This window comes from Pseudophryne corroboree, unplaced genomic scaffold (assembly GCF_028390025.1).
Source record: "Pseudophryne corroboree isolate aPseCor3 unplaced genomic scaffold, aPseCor3.hap2 scaffold_280, whole genome shotgun sequence".
Classification (NCBI taxonomy): domain Eukaryota; kingdom Metazoa; phylum Chordata; class Amphibia; order Anura; family Myobatrachidae; genus Pseudophryne; species Pseudophryne corroboree.
Genome location: NW_026969463.1, coordinates 575136 through 588695, shown reverse-complemented (window position 1 = coordinate 588695; position 13560 = coordinate 575136). Strand labels below are relative to the sequence as shown.

Genomic DNA, 13560 nt, shown 5'->3' with positions numbered 1-13560 from the left:
AATCCTGTAGTTGGGCATTTTGGGACTTCGATTGTGGGTATTGTTTTGTGTCCAGACCAGCAGCAGGTGGTGTGCATTTGCTGGAAAGGCATCGAAGACCTCCGATATGCTGCATCTCCTGATGTGTGTCTCCCTCAAGTGGCTGTCAGCAAATGCCTGCTAGACACCCCATTCCAAGCTGATTGTGACATCACGGTACATGCATCATAGAACAGGCATGCTAGAACATGGGTCTTCAACCTGTGACCCTCCAGCTGCTGTGGAACTACACATGCCAGCATGCCCTGCCTCAGTTTTAGCATACCTTAATAGCAAAATTGTGGCAGGGCATGCTGGGATGTGTAGTTTCACAGCAGCTGGAGGGCCACAGGATGAAGACCCATGTGCTAGAGCCAAGCCGCAGGTACATTGAATGCTAGCAAGCTGAATATTTAAATCCTTTTTGTTCCGCAGCATTCCAATGTGGAAGATTCCATGGAACCAGAGATCCTTCCATTGAGAAGGGCATGCTGCCTGGATGACTACACTGTGCAAATTAAATCACGTAGCCAGTTGGCTTGTGGGTGGCTCTGGTCACTGGGTGGTTGGGTGGGTGGTGTGTCGGAGGTGGAGCACATGCAAATGATTGTGTATCATCCAGCTAGTGAGAGAGAAAACTCATGCAGGAGTGTGTTTGCTTGTCATTGGGTTATGCACCTTTCCAGACGTCAAATCTACATGGAGCAGCTGGAGAGGACAAGAGCAGGTTTGCAAAATATAGACAGAAGAGCTCTCCAGCCTAGTTTGCTGTCTGTTTCCACTTCTCTTTTCTTGAGCCGCTCCCTTCTATGCCCTTGCGCACTATCCTGACTTCTCCCGTCTGCTTACTTTGTGCCTTCCAATGCACAATGCAAACTGCAGGTAGTGCTGCAGGGCCCACACCCTTTTTCTTGCCTTACAGAGCAGCTCTGGAGCTGTTACAGTGCCCAGCTGCTGCAAGAAATCAGCTTGAATGCTTCAGGGGCTGGGGCATAGCCAACATGAGCCCCACACCGAAGGAGGGTGGAGGTGTTTAATGCGAACTAGGGGTCATCCAAGCGCCGCAAAAGGCCGCCATGCCCTGCACGCCCCTTTTCTCTTTTCATATGCAGACGAGGGTTAAAGCCAACTTTGACCCACTGCTTGGATGGCATTACCATATGCAAATCCATCTGCTGCAGGCCTTCCCCCAGGAATGCTTGCACTAGTTGTTGCATTTGGTTTGTTATTTGGGGGTGCTTCAGTATTAGGCAGCCTTCTGCCCTCCCATGTTCATCTGAAAATATGTGTTCTCCCTGCAGTTGTTGTCCTCAGATGAGAGTTCCCTTGTGCTGCCTCAGTTGAATCTCCTTTACTTGACAGAGATGTGCCTGAGCAGCGGCCCTCTCCAGCCCTATCCCAAATCATACTTATCTTGCATAGGAGATTCCATGGTCATTAAGATTGTTCTCCCAGGGTGAGGTTCATTCATTGCATTCTGGGTATGCTGACCCCTGTGATTTCCCCAAATGTGGGAAACTTGACTGCATGATTTGTAGTAGTGGGGGACTGTGTTTGTGCTTTCCTCTGGTCAGCTCTGGTAAAAGTCAGATTTCTTTGTCTCATTTCTTCCTCTAGTCTTATTCTTCTTTTGAGAGTTCCCTTGTGCTGCCTCAGTTGGATCTCCTTCACTTGACAGGGGGGTGCTTGAGCAGCGATCCTCCCCAGCTCTAGCCCAACTCCTACTTACCTGCCAGGTGAGATACTATGATCATGAAGGTGCTTCTCCCAGGGCAAGGCTCACCCATTGCACTCTGGGTGTGCTGCTCCTGCGATTTCCCCAAATGTGGGACATTTGACTGCATAATTTGTGTTTCCCCTGGTCGGCTCTCGTATAATTCAGATCTCTTCGTCTCAGGTCTCTTTCCAGCCTAGTTTGCTGTCTGTTTCCACTTCTCTTTTCTTGAGCCGCTCCCTTCTATGCCCTTGCGCACTATCCTGACTACTCCCATCTGCTTACTTTGTGCCTTGAAACGCACAATGCGAACTACAGGTAGTGCTGCAGGGCCCACACCCTTTTACTTGCCTTACAGAGCAGCTCTGGAGCTGTTACAGTGCCCAGCTACTGCAAGAAATCAGCTTGAATGCTTCAGGGGCTGGGGCATAGCCAACATGAGCCCCACACCGAAGGAGGGTGGAGGTGTTTAATGCGAACTAGGGGTCATCCAAGCGCCACAAAAGGCCGCCATGCCCTGCATGCCCCTTTTCTCTTTTCATATGCAGACGAGGGTTGAAGCCAACTTTGACCCACTGCTTGGATGACATCACCATATGCAAATCCATCTGCTGCAGGCCTTCCCCCAGGAATGCTTGCACTAGTTGTTGCATTTGGTTTGTTGTTTGGGGGTGCTTCAGTATTAGGCAGCCTTCTGCCCTCCCATGTTCATCTGAAAATATGTGTTCTCCCTGCAGTTGTTGTCCCCAGATGAGAGTTCCCTTGTGCTGCCTCAGTTGAATCTTCTTTACTTGACAGAGATGTGCCTGAGCAGCGGCCCTCCCCAGCCCTATCCCAAATCATACTTATTTTGCATAGGAGATACCACGGTCATGAAGATTGTTCTCCCAGGGTGAGGTTCATTCATTGCATTCTGGGTATGCTGACCCCTTTGATTTCCCCAAATGTGGGAAACTTGACTGTATTATTTGTGGTAGTGGGGGACTGTGTTTGTGCTTTCCTCTGGTCAGCTCTGGTAAAAGTCAGATTTCTTTGTCTCAGATCTTCCTCTAGCCTTGTTCTTCTTTCGAGAGTTCCCTTGTGCTGCCTCAGTTGGATCTCCTTCACTTGACAGGGGGGTGCCCGAGCAGCGACCCTCCCCAGCTCTAGCCCAACTCCTACTTACCTGCCAGGTGAGATACTATGATCATGTAGGTGCTTCTCCCAGGGCAAGGCTCACCCATTGCACTCTGGGTGTGCTGCCCCTGTGATTTCCCCAAATGTGGGAAACTTGACTGCATAATTTGTGTTTCCCCTGGTCGGCTCTCGTATAATTCAGATCTCTTTGTCTCAGGTCTCTCTCCAGCCTAGTTTGCTGTCTGTTTCCACTTCTCTTTTCTTGAGCCGCTCCCTTCTATGCCCTTGCACACTATTCTGACCTCTCCTGTCTGCTTACTTTGTGCCTTCCAACGCACAATGCAAACTACAGGTAGTGCTGCAGGGCCCACACCCTTTTACATGCTTTACAGAGCAGCTCTGGAGCTGTTACAGTGCCCAGCTGCTGCAAGAAATCAGCTTGAATGCTTCAGGGGCTGGGGCATAGCCAACATGAGCCCCACACCGAAGGAGGGTGGAGATGTTTAATGCGAATTAGGGGTCATCCAAGCGCCGCAAAAGGCCGCCATGCCCTGCACATCCCTTTTTTCTTTTCATATGCAGACGAGGGTTGAAGCCAACTTTGACCCACTGCTTGGATGACATCACCATATGCAAATCCATCTGCTGCAGGCCTTCCCCAGGAATGCTTGCACTAGTTGTTGCATTTGGTTTGTTGTTTGGGGGTGCTTCAGTATTAGGCAGCCTTCTGCCCTCCCATGTTCATCTGAAAATATGTGTTCTCCCTGCAGTTGTTGTCCCCAGATGAGAGTTCCCTTGTGCTGCCTCAGTTGAATCTTCTTTACTTGACAGAGATGTGCCTGAGCAGCGGCCCTCCCCAGCCCTATCCCAAATCATACTTATTTTGCATAGGAGATACCATGGTCATGAAGATTGTTCTCCCAGGGTGAGGTTCATTCATTGCATTCTGGGTATGCTGACCCCTGTGATTTCCCCAAATGTGGGAAACTTGACTGTATTATTTGTGGTAGTGGGGGACTGTGTTTGTGCTTTCCTCTGGTCAGCTCTGGTAAAAGTCAGATTTCTTTGTCTCAGATCTTCCTCTAGCCTTGTTCTTCTTTCGAGAGTTCCCTTGTGCTGCCTCAGTTGGATCTCCTTCACTTGACAGGGGGGTGCCCGAGCAGCGACCCTCCCCAGCTCTAGCCCAACTCCTACTTACCTGCCAGGTGAGATACTATGATCATGTAGGTGCTTCTCCCAGGGCAAGGCTCACCCATTGCACTCTGGGTGTGCTGCCCCTGTGATTTCCCCAAATGTGGGAAACTTGACTGCATAATTTGTGTTTCCCCTGGTCGGCTCTCGTATAATTCAGATCTCTTTGTCTCAGGTCTCTCTCCAGCCTAGTTTGCTGTCTGTTTCCACTTCTCTTTTCTTGAGCCGCTCCCTTCTATGCCCTTGCACACTATTCTGACCTCTCCTGTCTGCTTACTTTGTGCCTTCCAACGCACAATGCAAACTACAGGTAGTGCTGCAGGGCCCACACCCTTTTACATGCTTTACAGAGCAGCTCTGGAGCTGTTACAGTGCCCAGCTGCTGCAAGAAATCAGCTTGAATGCTTCAGGGGCTGGGGCATAGCCAACATGAGCCCCACACCGAAGGAGGGTGGAGATGTTTAATGCGAATTAGGGGTCATCCAAGCGCCGCAAAAGGCCGCCATGCCCTGCACATCCCTTTTTTCTTTTCATATGCAGACGAGGGTTGAAGCCAACTTTGACCCACTGCTTGGATGACATCACCATATGCAAATCCATCTGCTGCAGGCCTTCCCCAGGAATGCTTGCACTAGTTGTTGCATTTGGTTTGTTGTTTGGGGGTGCTTCAGTATTAGGCAGCCTTCTGCCCTCCCATGTTCATCTGAAAATATGTGTTCTCCCTGCAGTTGTTGTCCCCAGATGAGAGTTCCCTTGTGCTGCCTCAGTTGAATCGCCTTTACTTGACAGAGATGTGCCTGAGTAGCGGCCCTCCCCAGCTCTATCCCAAATCAAACTTATTTTGCATAGGAGATACCATGGTCATGAAGATTATTCTTCCAGGGTGAGGTCCATTCATTGCATTCTGGGTATGCTGACCCCTGTGATTTCCCCAAATGTGGGAAACTGGACAGCATTATTTGTGGTAGTGAGGGACTGTGTTTGTGCTTTCCTCTGGTCAGCTCTGGTAAAAGTCAGATTTCTTTGTCTCAGATCTTCCTCTAGCCTTGTTCTTCTTTCGAGAGTTCCCTTGTGCTGCCTCAGTTGGATCTCCTTCACTTGACAGGGGGGTGCCCGAGCAGCGACCCTCCCCAGCTCTAGCCCAGCTCCTACTTACCTGCCAGGTGAGATACTATGATCATGAAGGTGCTTCTCCCAGGCAAGGCTCACCCATTGCACTCTGGGTGTGCTACTCCTGCGGTTTCCCAAATGTTGGACACTTGACTGCATAATTTGTGTTTCACCTGGTCGGCTCTCGTATAATTCAGATCTCTTTGTCTCAGGTCTCTCTCCAGCCTAGTTTGCAGTCTGTTTCCACTTCTCTTTTCTTGAGTTGCTCCCTTCTATGCCCTTGCGCACTATCATGACTTCTCCCGTCTGCTTACTTTGTGCCTTCCAACGCACAATGCAAACTACAGGTAGTGCTGCAGGGCCCACACCCTTTTTCTTGCCTTACAGAGCAGCTCTGGAGCTGTTACAGTGCCCAGCTGCTGCAAGAAATCAGCTTGAATGCTTCAGGGGCTGGGGCATAGCCATCATGAGCCCCACACCGAAGGAGGGTGGAGGTGTTTAATGCAAACTAGGGGTCATCCAAGCACCGCAAAAGGCCGCCATGCCCTGCATGCCAATTTTCTCTTTTCATATGCAGACGAGGGTTGAAGCCAACTTTGACCCACTGCTTGGATGACATCACCATATGCAAATCCATCTGCTGCAGGCCTTCCCCAGGAATGCTTGTACTAGTTGTTGCATTTGGTTTGTTGTTTGGGGGTGCTTCCATATTAGGCAGCGTTCTGCCCTACCATGTTCATCTGAAAATATGTGTACCTCCTGCAGTTGTTGTCCCCAGATGAGAGTTCCCTTGTGCTGCCTCAGTTGAATCTCCTTTACTTGACAAAGATGTGCCTGAGCAGCGGCCCTCTCCAGCCCTATCCCAAATCATACTTATTTTGCATAGGAGATACCATGGTCATGAAGATTGTTCTCCCAGGGTGAGGTTCATTCATTGCATTCTGGGTATGCTGACCCCTGTTATTTCCCCAAATGTGGTAAACTTGACAGCATTATTTGTGGTAGTGGGGGACTGTGTTTGTGCTTTCCTCTGGTCAGCTCTGGTAAAAGTCTGATTTCTTTGTCTCAGATCTTCCTCTAGCCTTGTTCTTCTTTTGAGAGTTCCCTTGTGCTGCCTCAGTTGGATCTCCTTCACTTGACAGGGGGGTGCCCGAGCAGCGACCCTCCCCAGCTCTAGCCCAATTCCTACTTACCTGCTAGGTGAGATACTATGATCATGAAGGTGCTTCTCCCAGGGCAAGGCTCACCCATTGCACTCTGGGTGTGCTGCTCCTGTGATTTCCCCAAATGTGGGAAACTTGACTGCATAATTTGTGTTTCCCCTGGTCGGCTCTCGTATAATTCAGATCTCTTTGTCTCATGTCTCTCTCCAGCCTAGTTTGCTGTCTGTTTACACTTCTCTTTTCTTGAGCCACTCCCTTCTATGCCCTTGCGCACTATCTTGACTTCTCCCGTCTGCTTACTTTGTGCCTTCCAAAGCACAATGCGAACTACAGGTAGTGCTGCAGGGCCCACACCCTTTTAGTTGCCTTACAGAGCAGCTCTGGAGCTATTACAGTGCCCAGCTGCAAGTAATCAGCTTGAATGCTTCAGGGGCTGGGGCATAGCCAACATGAGCCCCACACCGAAGTAGGGTGGAGGTGTTTAATGCGAACTAGGGGTCATCCAAGCGCCGCAAAAGGCCGCCATGCCCTGCACGCCCCTTTTCTCTTTTCATATGCAGACGAGGGTTGAAGCCAACTTTGACCCACTGCTTGGATGACATCACCATATGCAAATCCATCTGCTGCAGGCCTTCCCCCAGGAATGCTTGTACTAGTTGTTGCATTTGGTTTGTTGTTTGGGGGTGCTTCAGTATTAGGCAGCCTTCTGCCCTCCCATGTTCATCTGAAAATATGTGTTCTCCCTGCAGTTGTTGTCCCCAGATGAGAGTTCCCTTGTGCTGCCTCAGTTGAATCTCCTTTACTTGACAAGGGCGGCATTTTGGATTTTTTCATTGGGTACCCTTACACCTGATGGTCTGAATGAGAGCATCGAACTGAACAACATTGGCAGTCTCTGAAGATTTTATCTATTGATTTACCTAATATATTATTTATTGAATATCCATTTATTGTATGTTTAATAAATAAACAAAATTATTAGAAGTAGCTATTTTGGAAACAGCTTTCCTCTTAGGATGAAACTGTATAATCCTGTTGTGTGTGTTCCTTTAAAGTTCTTTAGTAAAATCCACTAGTAATGATGAACATCAGATTTCTTCCTCCATCCTCTTTTTACACTTTCTCTTGGTTCTATATATATATATTTTTTTTTCTATTTTTTTTTTTTTCCCTCATTCTCCCAAAAGGCCCCCCTCCCTCCCCCCCTCCCTGTTTTAAATTTTAAAATCTTTAAATCTTTACATCTTCGAATCCTTAAATTGTCTGTTTAATATTTATTTTTTTCTTCAATTCTTTTTGTTGTTTAAACAGCAATGTAATTATTCCAGGGGTTAAAATAATGAAATATAGAAATAATATTAACAAAAATTAAAGGTAAAAATGAATTGATCGAATGATCCCATTAAAAGTAAATAAATAATATGGATGTTAAGCTGAGCGGGTTGGATTCGAACATGGGACTAGCTGCATAGAGTGCAGGTGATGTTTCCCCTGCGCCACAAGAACTGCTTTAGTAGTGACATGGATTTATGTTACCCTAAAAGGTTTTATATAAGTAAATGGGGATCCTTAGTGCTGAGTCTCTGAATTATGTATATGTGATTATAGATATGAGGTATTGATTGAAAGATTATAGGTTAATCTGTATATAGATTATATATTTTCTGTTATTTTTTAAACCACCTTGTTGCTTATTTTATTATTATTTTTAATCACCATGTTGCTTATTTTTATATTATGAAATGCCTTTATATGTGCAATTGCAATTAGAAAGTTGTTCCATATGTGAGTCATTACATGTATGCATCCAATTAGTACATGTATGTATCCAATCAACTAATTAGTAATGCTATTGGTCCGGTGCATTTTGAAAAGAGCCTGCTAGGCTGCTGATGTATCCTCTGACGAAACCGCTCTTGGATAACAGCGGAGAAACGCGTAAGAAAGGTGATTACCGGACACTCTGATTGCTGAGATATAAGCCCGTTCATGAACGAGCTACATCACGGCGGACGTCTGATGTAAAGGCAGCGGTGAAGGGGAAAAAGCAATTTGAGACCGAGCAAAAGGAGGTCTCTACCCCACGGCAGGGAGAAATATCCCGACCGCGAGTGCCAATAAGATCCAGCCACGGTTAACGGGGGTCGTAGCATACCGCTGTGTTTCACCAACCATCACAGCGCTCTCCCCCTGTTTTCTTTCATTACTCACGTGAGTTACATATGAACTTTAACTGCAGTAAATAAGAGGCGTTGGTTACAACTGTTGCTGTTCATCCACAAGAAGGAATTTAATGTATCAATTACAATTGGAAAGTAACGATTAAATAACAACAGCTGTATCCAGGAGGATTTTTTGGACACTTTAATAAACATTCCGTTTTCATCAAGGGCAATATGAAATAGATCCTTATTACATTTAGATATGGATAGTGGTGCCTATATATGTTGACTCCATTGTATTTTATTGAATGTGGGTTTCTTCTGTCTATATATATTTTTTAAAAATAAAGAGCTTGTATATTTTATTTTTTGCGCTCCCTTGATAACAAGTGTGATTATCTTTAAAATTTGGTTTATTATTGGTAAAACAGTACTACCTATGGGAGCAGCATTTTATAATATATGGTGAAAATTAATAGATGTATAAAGATTAAATAAGCAACAAATTGGTGAAATAGATAAGTTTTAATAGGAGCGCTGGGTTCTATATATATATATATTGACATTTGGTTATATATATGTATAGACTTTATAAATTTTTGACAGAGATGTGCCTGAGCAGCGGCCCTTCCCAGCCCTATCCCAAATCATACTTATTTTGCATAGGAGATACCATGGTCATGAAGATTGTTCTCCCAGGGTGAGGTTCATTCATTGCATTCTGGGTATGCTGACCCCTGTGATTTCCCCAAATGTGGGAACTCGACTGCATTATTTGTGGTAGTGGGGGACTGTGTTTGTGCTTTCCTCTGGTCAGCTCTGGTAAAAGTCAGATTTATTTGTCTCAGATCTTCCTCTAGCCTTGTTCTTCTTTCGAGAGTTTCCATGTGCTGCCTCAGTTGGATCTCCTTCACTTGACAGGGGGGTGCCCGAGCAGCGACCCTCCCCAGCTCTAGCCCAACTCCTACTTACCTGCCAGGTGAGATACTATGATCATGAAGGTGCTTCTCCCAGGGCAAGGCTCACCCATTGCACTCTGGGTGTGCTGCTCCTGCGGTTTCCCCAAATGTTGGACACTTGACAGCATAATTTGTGTTTCCCCTGGTCGGCTCTCGTATAATTCAGATCTCTTTGTCTCAGGTCTCTCTCCAGCCTAGTTTGCTGTCTGTTTCCACTTCTCTTTTCTTGAGTTGCTCCCTTCTATGCCCTTGCGCACTATCCTGACTTCTCTCGTCTGCTTACTTTGTGCCTTCCAACGCACAATGCAAACTACAGGTAGTGCTGCAGGGCCCACACCCTTTTACTTGCCTTACAGAGCAGCTCTGGAGCTGTTACAGTGCCCAGCTGCTGCAAGAAATCAGCTTGAATGCTTCAGGGGCTGGGGCATAGCCCCACACCGAAGGAGGGTGGAGGTGTTTAATGCGAACTAGGGGTCATCCAAGCGCCGCAAAAGGCCGCCATGCCCTGCACGCCCCTTTTCTCTTTTCATATGCAGACAAGGGTTGAAGCCAACTTTGACCCACTGCTTCGATGACATCACCATATGCAAATCCATCTGCTGCAGGCCTTCCCCCAGGAATGCTTGCACTAGTTGTTGCATTTGGTTTGTTGTTTGGGGGTGCTTCAGTATTAGGCAGCCTTCTGCCCTACCATGTTCATCTGAAAATATGTGTTCTCCCTGCAGTTGTTGTCCCCAGATGAGAGTTCCCTTGTGCTGCCTCAGTTGAATCTCCTTTACTTGACAGAGATGTGCCTGAGCAGCGGCCCTCCCCAGCCCTATCCCAAATCATACTTATTTTGCATAGGAGATACCATGGTCATGAAGATTGTTCTCCCAGGGTGAGGTTCATTCATTGCATTCTGGGTATGCTGACCCCTATGATTTCCCCAAATGTGGGAAACTCGACTGCATTATTTGTGGTAGTGGGGGACTGTGTTTGTTCTTTCCTCTGGTAAAAGTCAGATTTATTTGTCTCAGATCTTCCTCTAGCCTTGTTCTTCTATCGAGAGTTTCCTTGTGCTGCCTCAGTTGGATCTCCTTCACTTGACAGGGGGGTGCCCGAGCAGCGACCCTCCCCAGCTCTATCCCAAATCCTACTTACCTGCGAGGTGAGATACTATGATCATGAAGGTGCTTCTCCCAGGGCAAGTTTCACCCATTGCACTCTGGGTGTGCTGCTCCTGCAATTTCCCCAAATGTGGGAAACTTGACTGCATAATTTGTGTTTCCCCTGGTCAGCTCTCATATAATTCAGATCTCTTTGTCTCAGGTCTCTCTCCAGCCTAGTTTGCTGTCTGTTTCCACTTCTTTTTTCTTGAGCCCCTCCCTTCTATACCCTTGTGCACTATCCTGACTTCACCTCCCGTCTGCTTACTCAGTGCCTTACAATGAACAATGCAAACTACAGGTAGTGCTGCAGGGCCCACACCCTTTTACTTGCCTTACAGAGCAGCTCTGGAGCTGTTACAGTGCCCAGCTGCTGCAAGAAATCAGCTTGAATGCTTCGGGGCTGGGACATAACCAACATAAGCCCCACACCGAAGGAGGGTGGAGGTGTTTAATGCGAACTAGGGGTCATCCAAGCGCCGAAAAATGCTGCCATGCCCTGCACGCCCCTTTTCTCTTTTCATATGCAGACGAGGGTTGAAGCCAACTTTGACCCACTGCTTGGATGACATCACCATATGCAAATCCATCTGCTGCAGGCCTTCCCCCAGGAATGCTTGCACTAGTTGTTGCATTTGGTTTGTTGTTTGGGGGTGCTTCAGTATTAGGTAGCCTTCTGCCCTCCCATGTTCATCTGAAAATATGTGTTCTCCCTGCAGTTGTTGTCCCCAGATGAGAGTTCCCTTGTACTGCCTCAGTTGAATCTCCTTTACTTGACAGAGATGTGCCTGAGCAGCGGCCCTCCCCAGCCCTATCCCAAATCATACTTATTTTGCATAGGAGATACCATGGTCATGAAGATTGTTCTCCCAGGGTGAGGTTCATTCATTGCATTCTGGGTATGCTGACCCCTATGATTTCCCCAAATGTGGGAAACTCGACTGCATTATTTGTGGTAGTGGGGGACTGTGTTTGTTCTTTCCTCTGGTCAGCTCTGGTAAAAGTCAGATTTATTTGTCTCAGATCTTCCTCTAGCCTTGTTCTTCTTTCGAGAGATTCCTTGTGCTGCCTCAGTTGGATCTCCTTCACTTGACAGGGGGGTGCCCGAGCAGCGACCCTCCCCAGCTCTAGCCCAACTCCTACTTACCTGCCAGGTGAGATACTATGATCATGAAGGTGCTTCTCCCAGGGCAAGGCTCACTCATTGCACTCTGGGTGTGCTGCTCCTGTGATTTTTCCAAATGTGGCAAACTTGACTGCATAATTTGTGTTTCCCCTGGTCGGCTCTCGTATAATTCAGATCTCTTTATCTCAGGTCTCTCTCCAGCCTAGTTTGCTGTCTGTTTCTACTTCTCTTTTCTTGAGCCGCTCCCTTCTATGCCCTTGCGCACTATCCTGACTTCTCCCGTCTGCTTAATTTGTGCCTTCCAACGCACAATGCGAACTACAGGTAGTGCTGCAGGGCCCACACCCTTTTACTTGCCTTACAGAGCAGCTCTGGAGCTGTTACAGTGCCCAGCTGCTGCAAGAAATCAGCTTGAATGCTTCAGGGGCTGGGGCATAGCCAACATGAGCCCCACACCGAAGGAGGGTGGAGGCGTTTAATGCGAACTAGGGGTCATCCAAGCGCCGCAAAAGGCCGCCATGCCCTGCACGCCCCTTTTCTCTTTTCATATGCAGACGAGGGTTGAAGCCAACTTTGACTCACTGCTTGGATGACATCACCATATGCAAATCCATCTGCTGCAGGCCTTCCCCCAGGAATGCTTGCACTAGTTGTTGCATTTGGTTTGTTGTTTGGGGGTGCTTCAGTATTAGGCAGCCTTCTGCCCTCCCATGTTCATCTGAAAATTTGTGTTCTCCCTGGAGTTGTTGTCCCCAGATGAGAGTTCCCTTGTGCTGCCTCAGTTGAATCGCATTTACTTGACAGAGATGTGCCTGAGCAGCGGCCCTCCCCAGCTCTATCCCAAATCATACTTATTTTGCATAGGAGATACCATGGTCATGAAGATTGTTCTCCCAGGGTGAGGTTTATTCATTGCATTCTGGGTATGCTGACCCCTGTGATTTCCCCAAATGTTGGAAACTCGACTGCATTATTTGTGGTAGTGGGGGACTGTGTTTGTGCTTTCCTCTGGTCAGCTCTGGTAAAAGTCAGATTTCTTTGTCTCAGATCTTCCTCTAGCCTTGTTCTTCTTTCGAGAGTTCCCTTGTGCTGCCTCAGTTGGATCTCCTTCACTTGACAGGGGGGTGCCCGAGCAGCGACCCTCCCCAGCTCTAGCCCAACTCCTACTTACCTGCCAGGTGAGATACTATGATCATGAAGTTGCTTCTCCCAGGGCAAGGATCACCCATTGCACTCTGGGTGTGCTGCTCCTGCGATTTCCCCAAATGTGGGAAACTTGACTGCATAATTTGTGTTTCCCCTGGTCAGCTCTCATATAATTCAGATCTCTTTGTCTCAGGTCTCTCTCCAGCCTAGTTTGCTGTCTGTTTCCACTTCTCTTTTCTTGAGCCGCTCCCTTCTATGCCCTTGCGCACTATCCTGACTTCTCCCGTCTGCTTACTTTGTGCCTTCCAACGCACAATGCGAACTACAGGTAGTGCTGCAGGTCCCACACACTTTTATTTGCCTTACAGAGCAGCTCTGGAGCTGTTACAGTGCCCAGCTGCTGCAAGAAATCAGCTTGAATGCTTCAGGGGCTGGGGCATAGCCAACATGAGCCCCACACCGAAGGAGGGTGGAGGTGTTTAATGCGAACTAGGGGTCATCCAAGCGCCGCAAAAGGCTGCCATGCCCTGCACGCCCCTTTTCTCTTTTCATATGCAGACGAGGGTTGAAGCCAACTTTGACCCACTGCTTGGATGACATCACCATATGCAAATCCATCTGCTGCAGGCCTTCCCCCAGGAATGCTTGCACTAGTTGTTGCATTTTGTTTGTTGTTTGGGGGTGCTTCAGTATTAGGTAGCCTTCTG

The 13560-nt window shown here is 47.6% G+C and overlaps 16 non-coding genes and 2 pseudogenes across 16 annotated transcripts; all 18 read left to right on the top strand.

Moving 5' to 3' along the window:
- The first annotated feature begins 1423 nt into the window (after positions 1–1423).
- On the top strand, positions 1424–1587 carry LOC135014326 (U1 spliceosomal RNA). The gene has a single exon (XR_010212868.1). It is a non-coding gene; the product is annotated as a U1 spliceosomal RNA (small nuclear RNA).
- Positions 1588–1739: 152 nt separating this feature from the next.
- Positions 1740–1902, top strand: LOC135014397 (U1 spliceosomal RNA). The gene has a single exon (XR_010212933.1). It is a non-coding gene; the product is annotated as a U1 spliceosomal RNA (small nuclear RNA).
- A 671-nt stretch (positions 1903–2573) lies between these two features.
- Positions 2574–2737, top strand: LOC135014340 (U1 spliceosomal RNA). The gene has a single exon (XR_010212882.1). It is a non-coding gene; the product is annotated as a U1 spliceosomal RNA (small nuclear RNA).
- Positions 2738–2889: 152 nt separating this feature from the next.
- On the top strand, positions 2890–3052 carry LOC135014405 (U1 spliceosomal RNA). The gene has a single exon (XR_010212940.1). It is a non-coding gene; the product is annotated as a U1 spliceosomal RNA (small nuclear RNA).
- Positions 3053–3722: 670 nt separating this feature from the next.
- LOC135014534 (U1 spliceosomal RNA) lies at positions 3723–3886 on the top strand. The gene has a single exon (XR_010213030.1). It is a non-coding gene; the product is annotated as a U1 spliceosomal RNA (small nuclear RNA).
- Positions 3887–4038: 152 nt separating this feature from the next.
- On the top strand, positions 4039–4201 carry LOC135014404 (U1 spliceosomal RNA). Its single transcript, XR_010212939.1, has one exon. It is a non-coding gene; the product is annotated as a U1 spliceosomal RNA (small nuclear RNA).
- Positions 4202–4871: 670 nt separating this feature from the next.
- On the top strand, positions 4872–5035 carry LOC135014366 (U1 spliceosomal RNA). The gene has a single exon (XR_010212908.1). It is a non-coding gene; the product is annotated as a U1 spliceosomal RNA (small nuclear RNA).
- Positions 5036–5187: 152 nt separating this feature from the next.
- LOC135014462 (U1 spliceosomal RNA) lies at positions 5188–5348 on the top strand. Its single transcript, XR_010212973.1, has one exon. It is a non-coding gene; the product is annotated as a U1 spliceosomal RNA (small nuclear RNA).
- Positions 5349–6018: 670 nt separating this feature from the next.
- On the top strand, positions 6019–6182 carry LOC135014331 (U1 spliceosomal RNA). Its single transcript, XR_010212873.1, has one exon. It is a non-coding gene; the product is annotated as a U1 spliceosomal RNA (small nuclear RNA).
- A 152-nt stretch (positions 6183–6334) lies between these two features.
- On the top strand, positions 6335–6497 carry LOC135014408 (U1 spliceosomal RNA). Its single transcript, XR_010212943.1, has one exon. It is a non-coding gene; the product is annotated as a U1 spliceosomal RNA (small nuclear RNA).
- A 2626-nt stretch (positions 6498–9123) lies between these two features.
- LOC135014500 (U1 spliceosomal RNA) lies at positions 9124–9286 on the top strand. The gene has a single exon (XR_010212997.1). It is a non-coding gene; the product is annotated as a U1 spliceosomal RNA (small nuclear RNA).
- Positions 9287–9438: 152 nt separating this feature from the next.
- On the top strand, positions 9439–9601 carry LOC135014480 (U1 spliceosomal RNA). The gene has a single exon (XR_010212983.1). It is a non-coding gene; the product is annotated as a U1 spliceosomal RNA (small nuclear RNA).
- A 661-nt stretch (positions 9602–10262) lies between these two features.
- Positions 10263–10426, top strand: LOC135014523 (U1 spliceosomal RNA). The gene has a single exon (XR_010213018.1). It is a non-coding gene; the product is annotated as a U1 spliceosomal RNA (small nuclear RNA).
- A 142-nt stretch (positions 10427–10568) lies between these two features.
- On the top strand, positions 10569–10710 carry LOC135014463 (U1 spliceosomal RNA; annotated as a pseudogene).
- Positions 10711–11404: 694 nt separating this feature from the next.
- LOC135014522 (U1 spliceosomal RNA) lies at positions 11405–11568 on the top strand. The gene has a single exon (XR_010213017.1). It is a non-coding gene; the product is annotated as a U1 spliceosomal RNA (small nuclear RNA).
- Positions 11569–11720: 152 nt separating this feature from the next.
- On the top strand, positions 11721–11883 carry LOC135014436 (U1 spliceosomal RNA). The gene has a single exon (XR_010212959.1). It is a non-coding gene; the product is annotated as a U1 spliceosomal RNA (small nuclear RNA).
- Positions 11884–12554: 671 nt separating this feature from the next.
- LOC135014410 (U1 spliceosomal RNA) lies at positions 12555–12718 on the top strand. The gene has a single exon (XR_010212945.1). It is a non-coding gene; the product is annotated as a U1 spliceosomal RNA (small nuclear RNA).
- A 152-nt stretch (positions 12719–12870) lies between these two features.
- On the top strand, positions 12871–13012 carry LOC135014427 (U1 spliceosomal RNA; annotated as a pseudogene).
- The last annotated feature ends 548 nt before the right edge of the window (positions 13013–13560 follow it).